Source organism: Dermacentor silvarum, chromosome 6 (assembly GCF_013339745.2).
Source record: "Dermacentor silvarum isolate Dsil-2018 chromosome 6, BIME_Dsil_1.4, whole genome shotgun sequence".
Taxonomy (NCBI): Eukaryota; Metazoa; Arthropoda; class Arachnida; order Ixodida; family Ixodidae; genus Dermacentor; species Dermacentor silvarum.
The window spans coordinates 158,863,522-158,881,353 of NC_051159.1; the positions used below are offsets into that span (position 1 = coordinate 158,863,522).

Consider the following 17,832-nt stretch of genomic DNA (forward strand, 5'->3'; position numbering starts at 1 on the left):
CCGTGAATAAGAAGGACGGTTACCTCCGCGAAATCGGGTCACGCCTCTTGCTCAAGGCGGTCAAGACCACTATTCGCGGATGCAGGAAAAAAAAAAACAGAAATCGGAAAACGGAACGGCTGGACCTTCCCCCACTTGCCAGAAAGGTCTCGTACAATATCGGATGCCCATCGCAAGAACTGCCCGCGCAGACCCGCGGCACCCGACTGGGTACACCGTGATGCTTGACGATGTTCGCACGCACGGGCCACGCATTTGCGGTCACGGCGCAGTCACGCCAGCGTGTACGGTATACCAGGCCCTTGTAGCGGCGGCTGTCGGCGGCGTCAAAAAGAGAGGGGCCTCCCTTTCTTTTTATCTCGTCGTCATATCAAACACAGCCGCGTCATGTCGAACACACATCGCCAAACGAGAAATGCGTGAGCTGGGCCTCGATCTGCTCCAACACTGGTGTTCGGCGAGACCCAAGATAGGCACCTTGTTACACCGAAGAAAACGAGACACGGTGGCGCCGCCGAGTGGTCGGACGGGTGAAGCCGGGTCGCTATGACGTCACGAACTTCTCTTGATTCCTCCTTCACTTCTTTCGTTCGTGATACCGCGTAGAAACCGTGGGTGAGGTTGCAGTGTTCTGTCCTGGCTCTTCAGAGTCAACTCTAACAATGGCTTCTTCGTGCGAACAGGTATTAGAATGGCAGTCTTAAATAAAGACGAAGAAAGATGGGGAGGGGGGGGGGGGGGGGGGGTTAGGCACTGCAGCTTCGCAGCTGTGCTTCGCGGTCCGGGTGGGAAGAACGTGGCGTGGCGAGATACCGTAGAATCAGGTCCTGCCGTTGCCCTGGCTCGAGTTTCGAGCGGTAACCTTCGCAACGACTTCAACGTTGCGACCGGGAACGCGCTAAGATATTGTGCGAAATCACGCGAGCTCCGGGCGCTCAGAGCTAAAGCAAAGAGGCGATAACGAAAGAAAACTTAATTTTTCAGGTGTCCCGTGTTCGGGAGCTCTTTCACTGCCGTTGCTCCTTTTCCCATTACCTGAAGAGGAAGCCAGTTGTTTCCCCTCTTACAATTTTGATTAGGCACTGTGGCATGTTTAGCCGACAGAGTCGCGTGTTCTGTTTTTCTGCGAATTTCTCAGATATACTATAGTATGCAAGGACTAGGCAAGTACGACGAGAAGCACTGTGTCGCATTCTATGTCCTTAACACGTCGTTATTATCATTTTAATATTTTATAAACGCCATCCCAAAGACCACAAAATTTTCCTGCGAGCTTCAACAAACTGTCGAAGTGGCACTTCATTTATTCGAACCATTCGATGTATTCATGGGGCGCAAATTTGATTAAAAAGCTCAGGAAGCCTTAGTCATCAGTAAGTATTTGCAACCAAAAATCACTGTGTACAAAGCATGAAGCCTGTTTCTTTACTCTACTATAGAATGCATTTTCAATTCGTACGATCGACACTAGGGGACCACGCCACTAAAGATCGCAACACGAAATGAGGAGTACGGCTACTCTCAGTTGCATTCAGCCTTTTGTCTATTGCTTAAAGCGCTGCATAGGAGCAGCAGCAGCACATGAACAACGCGTAACTTGTCACAAGCAAAAGTGAATTAATCGCTTCATCCACACCAGCAGGCAACGCACGAGAATTTCTTAGAGGATGCACTTTTTATTCTTCAATAACGCGGTGAACAAGGCAAGGACGAAGGAAGCAGAAGCTTTCTCCCATTGAAAACGGCGCCCTAATGTTGTGTTCAATGTATCTAAAAAAAAAAAAAAAAACATCGCGGTTCGACGATACGTCAAAGACCAAAAGTGAGAGTTCGCTCGTCCCCATTTAAATTGCCCGAACGCACTTTTAGCGCATGCTACGCGCTCACACAGCAGTCGCATTTCTCAAGGGCTCAGTTTACCGAAAAAGAAGAACCGGAAAACGATCAAGGTCTGAAAGAGAGGGCCCAGGGCTCTCAAGCTTGATCTCTTCTACAGGGTCGTTCAGCCATGCAGAGACGGTGCTGTCTCGAAGAAGAATTGCTCGGGAAGCTAGACGCGGTCTTGTAAAGGCGTCAGGAGAAAATAAACGCTTCGGCTTGCTTATTCGCTGTCACTGAATGCGTCGCACAGACACGAAAAGAAAAATCGAAGGGGAACAATAAATGTGGACCCAAGAATCAAATCAAAGCTACGCGGGGGACAAAACCGAAATGTAGTTCAACAAGCGCGCTTCATTTACTGCTTTCTAAAGGCACCCATTACTCACATTCACAATGGCAAGGAAATGCGTGCGCTGTAGCTGAACATGTGAAAAACCGCTATGCCGCCATAACGCATGAACAGTTATACAGGAACGGAACCATGGCGGCAGTCCGGGAGAAAACAAGTGGGAGGAGTGTTTCCAAGGGGAGGAACATACCACTATACGCAAAACGTTAAGTAAAACATCTTTGCATACATTTACCGCGGAAAACCGAAGTCTCTTATACCTGGAATACGCGAGTAGGCTTCTGCTGCCACAGGTCAAGTTTACTATAGTGTTACAACCACTGACGTTTCGTTAAACAACCAGTAGATTCGTCTCTGGTGGTCCTGCCTTTTGGTCGACCCCTGTTCAAGTATGAGAGTACAGCCAAAGCGGCCTCCGCTCAAAACTAGGTCGCTCGGCGCAAAACAAAAACCATGGAATCGATTCAACTGTTCCTTAATCAGTGTGACAAATAGAGCACGCGCGAAGTAGCGGGATCGTGCCTCAGAAGCTTCACGGCGCTCTCCACAATGCCTCACCTTTACCTGTTTACGTTTTTTTGTCCACGTGTTCGCTCACGTCTAGCACGGCATCGTAAATGTCAGTAAAGCGGCAGACACAACCGAAGAAGGCGTTCTAGAAAATCGTGTAGAGAGAAGAAGGACAAGGAGGAACATATCGCTCCGAACGTTTCGCTAAATCAGCTCCGAGGCCGCGCGAAAACAGCAAGCAGAAAAATATAACGCGCACGCCAGCCGGCACGCTTCGAGGCGTCAGCGTTTGCGCTGGACCGGTGAACCGAGTTTCGCGCGCTTCGAATGGATTCCCAGCGCGGAGTGCAGAGCTAGAGGCGGCGCGGTGTGCTATACAGACGACGACTATACCTTCATCTTTTATATATATATAGATACAAGAGAGATGAGAGAAAGAGGCTTGATCAATGGCCCAGTGACCTGTATGTGCCAAGAATGGAACCATTTCTGCGGCGGGTGCGCTTCGCTTTGCGAAACGGAGCGACTGGCCCGGACTCAAACTGACGTGCCCTGATCGATGGTTGCACAAACAGTGGACCGCAGCCCGCCCTGTAGCGTTACAGCCTTCCCCCTCCCAAAAGCAAGAGCTACACAACCAATACTGCAGGGCCGCGCACTGCAGTACAGTGCACGCGTCCACGCCTATCGCACCTGCTGCGAGCTATGCGGTAGCGGCGTATACTTCCGCGCTTCGACTGATGACCGTTCGCTGTGACGAGTGATATAGATTGCCGGCACCGCGTACGTACCTTTTCTTGCGTCGATACGCTTCTCGTTTGGCGTGGCGGGCTGGATCGTTGTAAATGTTATATCGCTGACCGGACTCATAGCGAGCGACGGGAGACCCAGGCCCGTGCACCGGGCTTGCGGGAACATGGGTCGATAGATATACTCAGCAGGTGAGCGAGCGAACGAGCTAAGGAAAGGAGTTTTAGGTCACTTGTTGTATAGTTTCTGTTTCTATACATACAAGTGCTATCGCTGTTTTGTATCAGCGGCAGCTGCAATAGTTTGTCCTTTGTTTTCAATTTTTTCTTGCGTTCGTCGTGTGGCGGAAATCGAACGGTCAACTCCCGCTCCTCGTATACGCGGTTTGCACGCAACTTCTCGCACTGTTGCCAGCAACGCTGCAGGTGAAAGTGGCAGCGCGAATGCGTTGCACGCTCGTACGCGAGACTGGTGTCAAGTACGTCAGCAATGTGGAGTGTTGTCAATAGCCTTGAAAAAACACCAACCTTGCCCGAGCAGTTGCGGATAACATGCACGAACGCACTCACGTACATATGAGCGAGCCTCCAGCGCCCAAAATCCCAAAACGGTGTATATGGTTTCTATGACTAAAACACTACGACATGGTCCACTATAGTTGACGTATCGGCATATGCGCATGTTAGTGAGCTCTCCATCTAGGGCTAGTCGTCAATAAAAAGCTTCAGCCTGGGTATTGTCAGTATTTAAACAAATACGGGATAATGAGTGAATTTGCCAGCTTGACGCTCTACAAATATGCATCTTAAAGTACGAATAATAAACCATTAATGACATTATCGGATCGAAAGTGCGGGAGCAAATTTCGCTTTAGAGTATCTTAGACCATACCATCTTTTACTAGCTCCAAAATGCTTATATATATATATATATATATATATATATATATATATATATATATGATGCATCGCATAACCCTACGAAGGGTATAAAAGTAACTGAGTCGTGCACGAGTGCGCAAATTGTTCGACTGTTCGCATCACGTACACGACATTGTAGAGCTGTTGTAAGCTTTAGCAATATCTATAAGTGCTCTGTTCCCATGCAAACTGAATTCTATCGCTTCTTACCGCGGTTACTGTTATTGTTTGGCAGCCGAGGCTATAAGCCACAAGCGTAGCTGAGGCCAGTCACTCAAAGAGGATGTTTATCTTCGTCGGCTGGCGTATTTCTTCAAAACAAACGCATTCCTTCAATACAAGCGGTTTCTTGAGGTCGTCAGAGAAAAGGAGTGTTGGAGGCGATCGGTGCACTGAGTCAGTGAAGTGTAGCGAACGGCCTCGTATACCTTACAGTCGTTTTTGTTTTGTTTTTGTTTGTTTATTTTTTTTCACGTGTACACAGAGGCTGCGGGCCGATAAAAAATAAGCAACAAGAAACTGCGGCCTACATTTGGGTACCAAAAATAGTGGTTTGGCAAACCAGCGAAGTGCGCGCAGACACTTGCGCAAATACTCGACGCTGCACGATTGTATACAATATACAGGTGGGTTGCACGTGACGTCAGCAACGCGGCGTGCTGGCGTTGCGGAAACGAGGCTTCACAGACAACATATGCATACAGAATATACTGCTTAAAATAAACATACCGTAGCATAAACACAACGAAACACGGAGGGAGGTTCCGACATGCTTCCTTATGGTTATCTTCATAATTCGTGCAATAACAGCACGCCAGTCATGCATGAATGTGAAAAAAAAGGCAAGTTTTGTTTTTACCTAAACAAAAAACAGGGAGAAAACATGCAGTGTATCTGTAGTTTAATTCCAGCGAGAGTAACAGCCCTGTTTAAAATGAAGAAACAATTAAAAACAACGCTTAGAACGCTGTGTAAGCTTTCATTTGCGTTTGGGATTAACGCTGAACGAAGCGATGACAGCGCAGAACGTATAGCCCGGCCGCGGGCGCTATGCACGTCGCGTTGATGCGCAAAAAACGACCGTAACTCGTCGAGCTGTAAAAAAAAAAAAATTAACGAAGCAACAAGCAAGAAGCCGCGAGGGGGGTCGCAAGTTGCAGGCGTCGACGCACCGGAAAAGCGTTAATTAGTGCCGCCATTGTTTATTGTTTACGCTAACGTCACGCGTATCCGTCGGGCTCCGTTGAGCTAATATCATGCAAGGTTGCCACCACCCCAGCGAGAACGGCGTGGCGTCCGCCGCTGGTCCCATGGGGCGCCGCCCAACGTTTCCTCGGTGCGCATAATTAAAGCAGGGGTCAAGGAGCGCGCGTACGTATGTGTATCGCGCGAGCCTTATTACGGGCCCTTATCGTTGGGACTTATGAAAGCGAAGTAAGCCTTATCGCATCATCTTCTTCGCTTTCTGTCGTGCTGTGCGTGTTCGTGTGATTTGTAGGCGTCGGGGGGCACAACGCTAATGCCGGGTGCTCTGAAGCTGGTCGCGCCTACATAATTTACACAGCGTTGTTTGGTTTTGTTTGTTTGTTTTTTGCACAGTAAAATGTGCAGAAGTAGCCGAAATAGTCCACAGACCATGATATCTTTCATATGGGATTAAAGAAAGAGAGAAAGAAAAGATGAGAGAAATGTACATGCACTGTCACATAAGACTTTTATATGCACTGTATAACCCCAAAAATATATAAAAAAATAAAGGTTTCTTAGCCTAGCACGTAGCCTTGAATATGGAGCTGCACATTGAACTTGCGCCGTCTACGCTATAAAGTTCGTCTCTCTGATTGGCTGCATGCCCAGAATGCTTTAGTAGTGTCGACTCTTTGTACTCCGATAGACCTGCTATTGGCTATTACATCTCTTTTTCTGCATCAGTGAGGCATGTTTCTGAGAGACACTCATTTGACTGAAGCTGTATCCTTCTGGAATACACGGGTATGAAGACAAAACAGCTGTAAGCGTAACGATTTGTAACGCTTATATGCGGTAGCCCTATTTCATAAGCGGCTTTGCGATATATATATCGGCGTTAAAGGCTTATATGGGGCGCGCGATCTGTAATAAAGCACTTTAAATATGTCCTCAGTCTATAATTCGCGTTTGCACGCTGCCTGTATAGGTGCGACCAATGCGGTGTTACACTGCTTTCCTGGCTGGAAGCCCAGACTGCACGTGGATTCGAACAGGCGTTCTCGCGAAATCCGCGCCAAGGAAACTTTGACGCCCACAGTACAAAACAGCGTGCGTCCTGGGTTCAACTACGAAACTGGTTCGAGGCACGGATTAGGATGCAGAATCAACGGTGACGCCTCCTGCCTGCTTAAAGCTTAAAATATGCGCGTATACGCATCAGAAGGAGAAGCTGCTTCAAGTATAACCATGTGCCACGCGCGTTTAACTCGACTTCTCACGCGTGTCGCCAGGGTAATACGCGCCCGTTGAACCCGGTTCACGGAAACCCCACGCCCGAGCGCATCCAGTGGCCGTCGACCCCCGGCTCAGTCTCTGGCGACGGAAGGGAGCACGAGTGTCGTGTATACACAGCAGGTTCAGTTGTGGGAGAAGGTGAAAGAAGGATCTCGCCTTTTTCTAGCGGATTCTCTCAAAGGGAACCAAGAAGAACTACCGGCGCCGCGATACATGCGTCCTTTACTCTCGGCGCCGCGCCACTTTTTGAGAATAAAGGAAGGAAGGAAGGGCGTGCGTGATGTCATCTGTTGCGGTTACACGTAAGGCGCAACCACGCCGCCCCGAATGCGATCGTCACCCCCGGCTCGAGAGGAGGTGCGCACGCGTTTCAGCTCTACTTCACCCCCGTTGTGTACAGGTATATGTCTACCGCGTCTGTGTGTGTGTATACCGACCGTTGCCAGCCGCCCCCCCCCCCCCCCCCCTCCTTCCTCCCGGTCTCTTTCATGCCTTCTCGCTTAACTTTTGAACAGCCTGCCAAAATGAGCGACGTCATATATATGTGTGCCTGAGACGCTCCCTTCTGACTTCGCTGGCATTATACAAGACTTGGCGTGGATTTGTTATCCGTCTTTTGCTGGGCATTCTCGGGGAGATGCCTATCGGGCGTCAGATTTCTTCCCCTCCCGAGAATCCCTCCCTTTCAGCTCTCTCTCTCTTTCTCCATGTTGCCATTGCTATATAGTTCCGAGCCAGAGCGCGGAGAGAAAGTATGCGTTTTGGGTCTGCGCTTTAGAGGGAGAGGATGAAATGCGAGGAAGGAGGAAGCTGAAGACAAAGGTTGGACTCTGTGCTTTCCGGCGCTAAATCGCAGTGGCCCCGGCTCAGTGCCGCCTGCCGGAAGCGGGTGGCTTTTTGTGTATCCAGCCTTTAGCCGGCGTGTTTAGGCGCAGCATCCCGACTGCTGCTGGAGAGCCGGCCTACGCCCATCCAGAGGGAACAACAACCTCGGCAACGAGGAATACGTTGCTTCGAGAGCCCGGCACAACTAAAGGCGCGAGATTCGTAACTGTGACCTTGCCTTCGAAAGTGCATGTTGCTGTGGCGTCACGAGCAGTCGAAGTTTGTGTTAATTTTGATTGTTGGGGAGTTGTGTTCACTGACTCGTTACTAAAAAATGAATGCGTAAGTTATACAGCATTAAGGCCTCCGCCATGCACCTTTTCCCCTTCCTGGATTCATTATCGATGCTACGTTCGGCCCACTTTAAATTGACATCAAAGCGCGCCGTTATCGCGGATCTGCGCTCGTCGTAATAGACGTGACAGTACAATACTTAAGCGACTAAACTTAAGCGACTTAAGCGAGGGCAATTTTTTTTTTCGTATCCATTACTGTCTTCCAAAACAGTGCGCCGAAATCGCATAAGTCTATCATAGCAGTCACTGTGGTACTATATGCTACCTACTTATTACGTACGTTCATCATGCGAACAAATTATCCCGCGGTTACCTTTCACACAGAAGTCAGACGGTCGTCGAGCGCGACACATTCGTGGCTAGCGATCCAAATATGATAGCTCTAGTAGTGTAGGTTCAGCGCTGACGTACAGTGTACAGATATGGAGACAAAAAAAAAAATAAAGAAAGAATCCAGAGAGAGAGATATAAGTTTTAATGATATGCTGGAGATGTTATCCTGGCTGTTCGCCTGACATGCTACTATGCTGTATCCCTACATCGATTTACTGATAATCTCATTAACGTCGGCAGTCAATCGTGAGATGGGTTCTTCCGTAATCTTTTCCCAACATGCAGATATTGTTTTCTCCTTCTCAAACTGTCGCCAACAGACCTTTTGATCCAGAAACAAAATATCCTTGTATACGTTATTTATCTTCCAGTATAAAAAATGACAAAATAAGTGCCCTAAGTGAGGACTACCGCTGTATTTCCGACCATGCATTTAGCGTTACGGAAGAGAACCGTGAATCGTTTAACGCGACCTACCAAAACGGAGTTACAAGCTGTCAAGCCTGCCAGTACTGCAGTTTGCAAAACGGAAGCTGTGGCGACTGCGTTTTGTGACAACGCGGGCACAAATTATGCAGCAAACGGTTTATCTCGTCCGCGCGTCTTATGCAAAAGCCCCTACGCGCGCACTTACACTGTAGCCCTAAACAGTTCACAAGCCGTGCGCTGATTCTGGGCAGCTATTTTCAGTGTGACAGCCGTGCCTTTCTCAGCGGGAGCAAGCACCACACCTTGCCTATAGTACCGCGCGTGGTTGAGACGCTTCTTTTTACGGTTGAGGTGGGAAGAGGGGGGGGGGGGGGGGGGCTTAAAAATATCCGCAGGCACGTGCCAACCTCGTTTCCGCTGCCACATCAGCGATAGGCTAATTTGCTCGCGCATCTTTTGTTTATTCCACATATTGAACCCCTCTCCTTCACTGGCTTCCGCTAGGAGAAAGAACTGTCCGCAAGCTGCTCTTCTCAGCTGGGACCTAATTCTTTTCTGAGCTCGCGTGGCCAACTTGGCACTTAAGCGTCGTTCCTCCCCAGTAACGCATCGGTGTTTTCTTGCACTTCAAGCAGCAGAGAGCCTGGGCTGCCATAACAATAAATCTCTCCGGACGCTGACTTTTACTGTCCCACCGCAAGCGGAAAGCGGAAAATTTTTGAGTTTTTGAGAGTGCCCGGTCGTACGTGAATATAAGCGTGCGCAAAGAAATAAGCGGCACAAAGAATTTTCGCCTGCACTGTGTTATGAGACACTGCTGCTCCAAAATGATGACACATGGGACAGAAAATGGCCTCTGGTTATTTGAACGAAGGTGATTTAGAAGACGTTTTATAGCGTCCAGGTCAAATACAAAAGGCAACGAGGCTAAGAGTGAGGGCTAGAAAAGAAGGAATGAGAGAGAGAAAAAAAGGTTTCCGATTACAGGCTGCTGTTGTGTTCTTGGATCAAAACACCCGGACGCTGTCGTTGAGACTACGCCACTATAACAAACAAGTTTAGTGAATTTCATTTCTCGCATATCGCGCCTCTTACCCCACGAATAGAAAAAAAGGAAGAAAGAAAAGAGGCCATACGCTTATACTTATTGCAGTTCTTGCCGTATTCCTACGCAGAAAGTGGTTTGAATAAAAATTATACCGAGTCGACAAATTTTACTCGCCTAAGTGACTAAACAATTTATTTTATTTTTATTTTCAGTCATTTTTATGCATATTTTGGCTTATTTATGTACAGCTTGTTCTTGTTCCTTAGTGAAATGACGCAACCCACTCTGAGGTATCGGCCATAGCTATCTTTCTTGTTTCTTCAAAAACAAGAATGAAGTGAGCTTTTACCAGTACAAAGACAGCAATCATCATCATCATCATCATCATCATCATCACCATCATCATCTATATCATCAGGAACATCGCGTTTTCTTCAATTCATTTGCTCGCTTTCTTGTTCCTTGTTGGAAAGAGACTTTGCTAACTGCAATTTGCTGTACCAGTCTCACACCTCACAAGCTATGCATTTTGTTGTGTCGAATCATAACTTCGTTTTCAAAGAAGAAAAAAAAAACAGTGAAAGTTAAGCGCAAATTTATGATAAAGTGCTTAGGCTTCTATACCGAGAACGCTGTTTATTTTATATTATTTTATTTTATATGCATTTTTTACCGCACGGGATGCCATACACGACACGCTTTAGTTAAATAAAAGCGTGCAGGCCTTCTTCGTAAAGAAGCTGCAAAAGTGGCCCGTGTAACTTATCATTCATAATTAACCACTCGCATGCTCCTTAGACTAGTCTGATTATATCCCGGTATACGGTTCCTCTAAGCAATTTCTCTCGTGTGGCAATTGTCCCTTAACACATCTACTTCAGCTGGGTTGTCGCTATACGTAATTCAAATGAGTACAAGAATATAGTGACACATTTTTAAAGCTGTTTGTACAGCTTTTTTTTAGATGCGTGGAAGAAATAGCGACACGACAGTGTTGAACGTGGAAAAACTAAACATGCTCCCTCGTACACCTACAACTTAGAAGCCCCCTTACCCTCACAGGTCTTGTTTGTTTAACTTCTGCGCTTTCAATGACATTGGTTAATCACACGAGCAAGAATATTTCGTGCACGTTCTGATAACCTAAGGCCGTGTAAACACGTAATTGGCAAGGCGCAAATGCGTTCGGCCGTTCCAAAAGGAGTCGGAGATGCTTCGAGCGCTCCGTTATCGCCTGAAGATTGCTGTACGCAAGCTCAAATACGTTTTCAAAGTTCTGCCTCAAAGGTAATAAAGATAACAAGTCACACTAATTACTCTTGTCGTCCCTCAGACGAGTCTCAATGGGCACACGTTGTGCACTAGCTTAGCATACTTTTGTAGGTCAACGACCTACCGTTAGGGCTGGGTGGCTGTAGTGTGTCGTATACTGATGGACTCCACGTCATGAGTTGAATTTCGTTTTCAGTGTTCGCATCACGAATTCGGTGGGAATGGTCGCGAGGGTAAATGAAAAATAAAAAAGTAATAATTCAAGTCACAGTAGATCTATAGAACGACAAAAGGTTGGGCTGCATTTGGGTGCAGCGCTTCGTAATGTCGTGTGGACGTTTAGTTGGTTATAGAACAACCTGCGCATATTACCGCATCAGCATTTTGTTCTCATCTGTGCGCCTATACATCTAAAACCGCATCGCAGCTTCGTATGCTTGCTTAGCCCATCAGGACTCAGTTCAGTTTGTGTTGCAGCCTGTTCTCACCCGCTGTATATACGTGCTATTATGTGTCTTCGACTATATATCGGGACCTCGTTCACTCTCCTTGGCTTTCTCCGCGCTTTCTGAACTTGTGACGTCTCTTGCACTAACTTGACTTTAAATTATTACTACCATGTTAAAAGGTGTATCCCTTGCAATTGTAACAGGCATAATGTTATTTTATTTTCATTTCAATAAAAAAAGGCCAACGTGTATTGTACAGTAACGTAGTTGACGCTTAACTTCGTCGGATTCACCTAAACGTCCGGGAAAAACGCTTTGTTCGTTTGCGGCTTCACCCAACGGAAGTGTTCCCTGACAGCTTGAATGAAACAGTCGAACGCTCCTATTATCCGTCCATGGGGAGGGCTCCTCAAAGCGGGCTCCACGCTTGCTTGCCGGGAAAGCCACAGGCTTCGGAGTCTGCCTCTCGCGTATATACTCGGGGCCCGGATAGGACGACGGGCGCGCGCTATAAATAGAACACCGACGGCTGTGTTAGGAAGCGAACCCCAAGCGGGCGCGCGTCGGTCGGCTGTCAGTGTAAACCCCGAATGCCCCCCTCTTTTTCTTACCGAGCCCCCATGCCGCCCCCCCCCCCTCCCCCGCCTATCTCGTTGCGCGCGTGTTAGAGCCCCTACTCGATGACCCCCCTGTGGCGGCATTTCGGTGAGGGAAGAGACGTTCTAGATTCCGACGCCGCCATCTTGAGGCGCGACGTCGGTCGTGGCCGGACCCATGGCTCTACCGATTGATGTGAACCTCGCGTGTCTCGCGCCCCACGCTCTATACATATTACTGTACAGCCGCACGCGAGAGGAGCGCGTCAAGAGAAAGACGTGCGCCGCAGATGCGCACGTTGGATCGAGGAGACGCTTTGCGCGACGCCTGACGAACCCGTACTGCAGTGAGCGAGCGGGTCGACCCGGTCGTGGTATATACGTGGAATGGATGGGACACGAACGACCCGGCCGACCCCCCGTCGGTTTCCCCCGAGACGCCGCCACGGCGGCAGCGGCTGCTGGCCGCAAATTAGGAGACGTCTCACTCACGTCCGGTTAAGTCCGTCATCAAGGGAACGTGCGACTTGGAGCTTTATAGGAGGGTCGTTGAGAGACGCGGTCGTTGGCAGAACGTTTGCCTGGAAAAGGACGATCGCTGACGCCGCTCGACCCGAGGGTTGTCCTGTCGAGTGACCTATGCTGGGTGAAAAGATGCTCGATGAAGACTTCGTTTGAGCGAAAGGGGCGGCGAGTTGATCTCCGGTGAAGGAGCAAGACCCCCGCTGGATCACGTAGTTCGGAACATTGCCGCGCAACGTAGGAAGAATTGAAACTCTGTTGCTCACTGAAAGAATTTACTACTCAATTTTGGGACGAATTTCCCAGCTTGCGATATGGCTCGTGCATGTTTCCAAGGAATGCCTAAAGCTTGAAGTACTTTGTTTACTCACTTGACTTCACAGTCTCAGCTCGGAACAAATGAATTATTCAAACTTGGTATGCAGGTACAAAACACTCCTTGTATTCACACACAGTAGAGGACTTACCATATACATACAACAAAGAGTCAAACATAATGCCTTATGGCAAATCTCCATCGAAATAAAAAATGATTACGACGCTTAAGAAAAAGAAAAAAAGAAATAACACCGAAACAGTGCATGCGAGCATCATTGTCTTCGCGTCTTTGTAGCAACACTTGACATTCGCGGGCGGTATCATGACTCTGATAGTATACGTTATTCATACATCACTGACATTTATATCGAAATTATGTACAACAAGAAAGCAGGCACATATGGGTGCTGACTACGACGGTCAGGTAAGCACATATGCATGGCCGAAGTGAACAAGGTCGCACGCATTATCAAGCAAATGAAGACAGGCATAAGTAAAATTTTTAACATTATTGACTGATTGTTTTTGTGATCTCGTGCTGCATTTTGTTACAAATTTTGAGAAAATATTTTTCTTTTCCAAGTGACGAGGCGTAGCCGGTGCCAACTAAAGGCTCCAACCTCTCCTATTATATCATGTCAATAGAAAAAATATCTTTAATGACAGATAACAGATACGCTTACAGCGGCGAGCTGTGAGGATTGAAGTGGCGTTATCCTTAGTTGGGTATACATACATCGTGCACGGCTTAATTACGATGCGATGTTGATATGATCGCGTCAGTGCATCTCGTTGTCGCTTACTGGCAACCAAACGAGCAGGGCGGCGCAAAGCGTCGCGAAATCGATGCGAGTGACGACGAAAACAGTGGGAAGAGCAAACAAGGATCAGGGTGACATTTAGCGCAAGGCCATCGCGTCGTCTTCGATCCGTCCGGACGGCTATCCGATCCGCTAAACGGACAGCAGGCCGCCTCGATTCAAAAGACAGTACGAAAAGAGGGCAGACAAGATTAAAGAGAGACGAGGGACATTCTTATATATACAGCTTGACGACAGCCGAAAACGACCCGCTCTAACAGCAACGCCGAAGAAAATCAAGAGAAAATTGCGTCCGATGCGGGGGGCCGGCATTGGGTCGTCATGGAGAAAAGAGCGTGTCAGCGCGGCGCGGCTCCGGTTTTGGGCGCCACGACAGCGGCCACGGTGGCGGCGGGGGCGAGGGTTGCATCTACTTCCGCAGGACGGCTCCAATTTGGGTTAAGGTTAAACGTCAGCACGGCAGCAGCGGCGCGGGGCACCCAGAGGGGCAGACTGACAAAGGCACGGAAGAAAAGAAAACATGACGAACGGAAAAGAAAGAAAGAAAGAAAGAAAGAAAGAAAGAAAGAAAGAAAGAAAGAAAGAAAGAAAGAAAGAAAGAAAGAAAGAAAGAAAGAAAAGCTTATTCGTCGTAGTCGTCGTCTTCACTGTCGCCGGAGCAGTGTGTGCGTGCCTTCTTGCGCCGCCACCGCCCATGCCACTTCAGCAGTGCGCTCCAGAAAAGCCTTCCGCGATCCATCTATCTTTTGCTCCTTCGGTGACGAAAGCGGCGGCGTGTGCCGGCACTATACACTACAGCGCTTGCGCGGAGCCGTCTAAGTATACTGCGATGCGCACGCGCCTCACCGAAACACTCCGCGTATTGTCTCCGAGACCTTTGTCCTTTTGTGCTGCTACCCGCTGTTCCCCTGTACGTGCTTTAGTCTTGCTGTTTACGCAACCATGCGCCCCTGGCGACAGACCGTACATCGTACACGTACGTCTAGGGTAGGAGCACAGTGTACGAGTACTCAGGCGCATTGATGCATTTACGTTAGCACTGACATTACTGCATGATCGGTCGGACTAGAAGTCTAGAATTCAGGGAAGGATAAGCTCATGGAGTGATTGGGGTTTTTTCGTAATCCACCATCAAATGTAGAAATCTGAAGTCTGTGGTGCAGGGAATCTTATACAGGGAATCTTATGGCATATATTAATAAAACTTCCGCATTCTCGGGCCAGCACGTCGTGGTACTGACATGCGACACGCTTGCGTACATTCAAGGTGTTTACTGCTTCATCCGCTCAAGACCAAGTTTACGCTTCCTGATTCAAGGAACAGGACTACACTGCTGTGCAATCGCATGCACACCAGTTCCTATCAAATATGTGTACACATTAGCCAACATAGTTTGCTTTTATTTCTTTCAAAAGCATCCTATTTACCACGCCTTGATCGAACGTCACTCGATTTCACGTTCGCACAAACTTTATTCGTGTTTAACATGGCATCCTGCTCAGCACAAGATTGCTTTCGCATTTCCCGTACACTTCCGCGGCCTTCGCAATATCGACCGTCGCTCAACTCGAACATCAGGAAGTGCCTACAACGCGGGAACCCACAAGACATGTAAAAGTAGAGCATCGAGGCCTTCCTCCATTAGCGTGTCCATAACGTGCCCCCCCCCCCCCCCCCCCCAAAAAAAAAGGCCTTTCTTCTATAAGTTTTCATCTCTTTCTGTGCCTCTTACAGAAAGCGCGCATTCCGCAAACATACGCAAAAAGAAAGCGGCATCTTCAGACGTCGTTTCCTTTTGTTGTGATGCTCCTCGGACTCTATAGCTGTCGCTGGGCCACGCGTTCGCTGTTCCTACGGGACCCCTAAGCGGCCAACCGCGTGTCCCAATGACTCCGGGCGCGGCCCCGATGCAGGAAAAGCGGCCCTAAAGAGTGAGGGTCGAAAGAGCGAGTGGAAAACTGGGGCCCCGCAGCAGGCTCGGGTAGAAACACGCCGGTGGGTATACGGGAGAGAGTGGACCCGGGCCCCAGACGAAGAGGCGACGGTCGTCCCGAGGACAGAACCCGGGGTCGCCAGAGCGGCGCCACCAGACATCGATCGGCCCCAGCGCCTGCCCGTCGTGCTGCTGCGTCGGCGGCGACTGGGCGAGGCACCCCCGGACACACAACCGTTTCGCGCCCCTACTCTGCATAGGCCGCCGCTTATTGTGTCGCGGAAGCGGCTTTGCGCGGTCTCCACAGCGACGCACGCTTGGACGCTGACGGCGCGGCTGGCGTGGCCAGCCGACGGCTGTGGCTGCTTGGCGGCGAGGTTGGTGTGTGTCCCGCGTGGCTGCAGCGTGTCGGCGGGCGAGCAGAAAAAAAAAAAAAAAGGTCCCTGGGTGGAAGTCGATCTATACAGAGTGGTTCTGTCCGTACCCACTCTCCCCCCTTTGCGTTTTATCCGAACCCTCTTCACCATTTTTTAGGTGTTTACCGACGAACACGCTTTATCACTATCCCTTCCGAAGGACGCCACGTGTGGCCCCCAACCCTGGGTTGTAGTCGAGGCAATCGTTCCTTTTGGAGGTCATCGTGTAGGCGACCGCGCGCCGCGGCCGAATTTTGAGAGCCAGTCGGCGGCGTTGGAAAACCAGCGGTGACTGCGGCTAGGCCGCTCCATTGAATAAAGTCAATTGTAGTCATACAGGCTGATGATTATGATGATGATGATGACTTCCTCACTCACGTATAGATATTTTCCTCGTCTCGTTAGCATATTAAAATGAGGGTTTTGACCACTTAGGCACGTCATGTACTGGGTATGTATTCAAAGTTTGAAAAGCATATGATTCATGCATAAAATTCAATTATATTTTTAATGTATATGGCTCCATGTCGACATGTGCGCTTCCAGTTCTTTAGTTTTAGCGGCGACGACACCAGAGCATATATCTTCTTTTTTCCTCTTCTTATTCCTCTTCTTTGAGGTGGGTTACCTTAAGGCATAATGGTATATAAATGAATAAATAAGACCCTTATATAAGTTCGCTCCACCCGTTTCACAGAGTCTGAGCATGCATATGTCTCGTTTATTCACCCTAAATGAGCCACGTGAGTCAAATGAGACTAGGTGCTTAGTGTTATATTTAATGACATAGCGGTCTCTAATTAGCCACTCAGTTCGCGCAATTTTCTATTCGGCGCCCATGCTGAGTTACGGTTCAGCCATTGTGGCACGCCCATAGCCTTGGTGGGCGTTGGTCTGAGCGTCAGCAAGCGCGCCTTGCGTCTTCCATTAAAACAATAAATAAAAAAAATATTTTCCTTCAACCATGTTCGTTCCATTTAGGTATTGAGAGAAATGGCAAAACAGTAAAGAAAATGTTCCCAAACTTACGCTACGCTACTACACAGAACTCCGTATTCTCACTTTCTCTTCCCTATGCGTACACGGTTTATACTTTTGGAACAATATGCCACAAATTATCTTCCGCAAACGCGTAAAGTAAGCATTATTTTTTTTTTGGTGGAGGGAGGGAGGGGGAGGGGGGCAAGTAATTTCAAGAAAGAGAACTTGATCACTAGACGAAAGTGAATGTACTGGACGCACAAGGTCAATGACACGTGAAGTACCCTCGCAGTGCTTCCTACCGCCAGTGAAAGCTGCAAAGCCGAAGACCAAATCGAAAGGCGATAACGAAGGCCCGTCCTTCGCAAACACAAACCCTGCGCCGACACCACCATCTCGCTCGTAGAACGCCCATTGTGGTGACACCCGAATCGCTTTCAAAGAGCGGCAGCATCACATGATATCGAGCGTGAGTTGAGGCCCTCGGTTATGTTGAACTACAGGGAGCTGGCTCAATTTCTTGCTTTTGTCAGCCTTATTCAAACAGTGATAAAATTTTCACCGACGTCATAATGTAGTCTCGAGGTAGTTTCAGCGTATACCAACGTTTATAGATAAACGTTCTATAAACGTTGGCA

General features: G+C 48.6%; 1 protein-coding gene across 3 annotated transcripts in view; it reads right to left on the reverse strand.

Annotated features, from left to right (window-relative positions):
* Positions 1-17,832, reverse strand: part of LOC119456300 (limbic system-associated membrane protein) — a 207,974-nt gene that overhangs the window by 176,349 nt on the left and 13,793 nt on the right. The gene's annotated exons all lie outside the window — the stretch shown is intronic.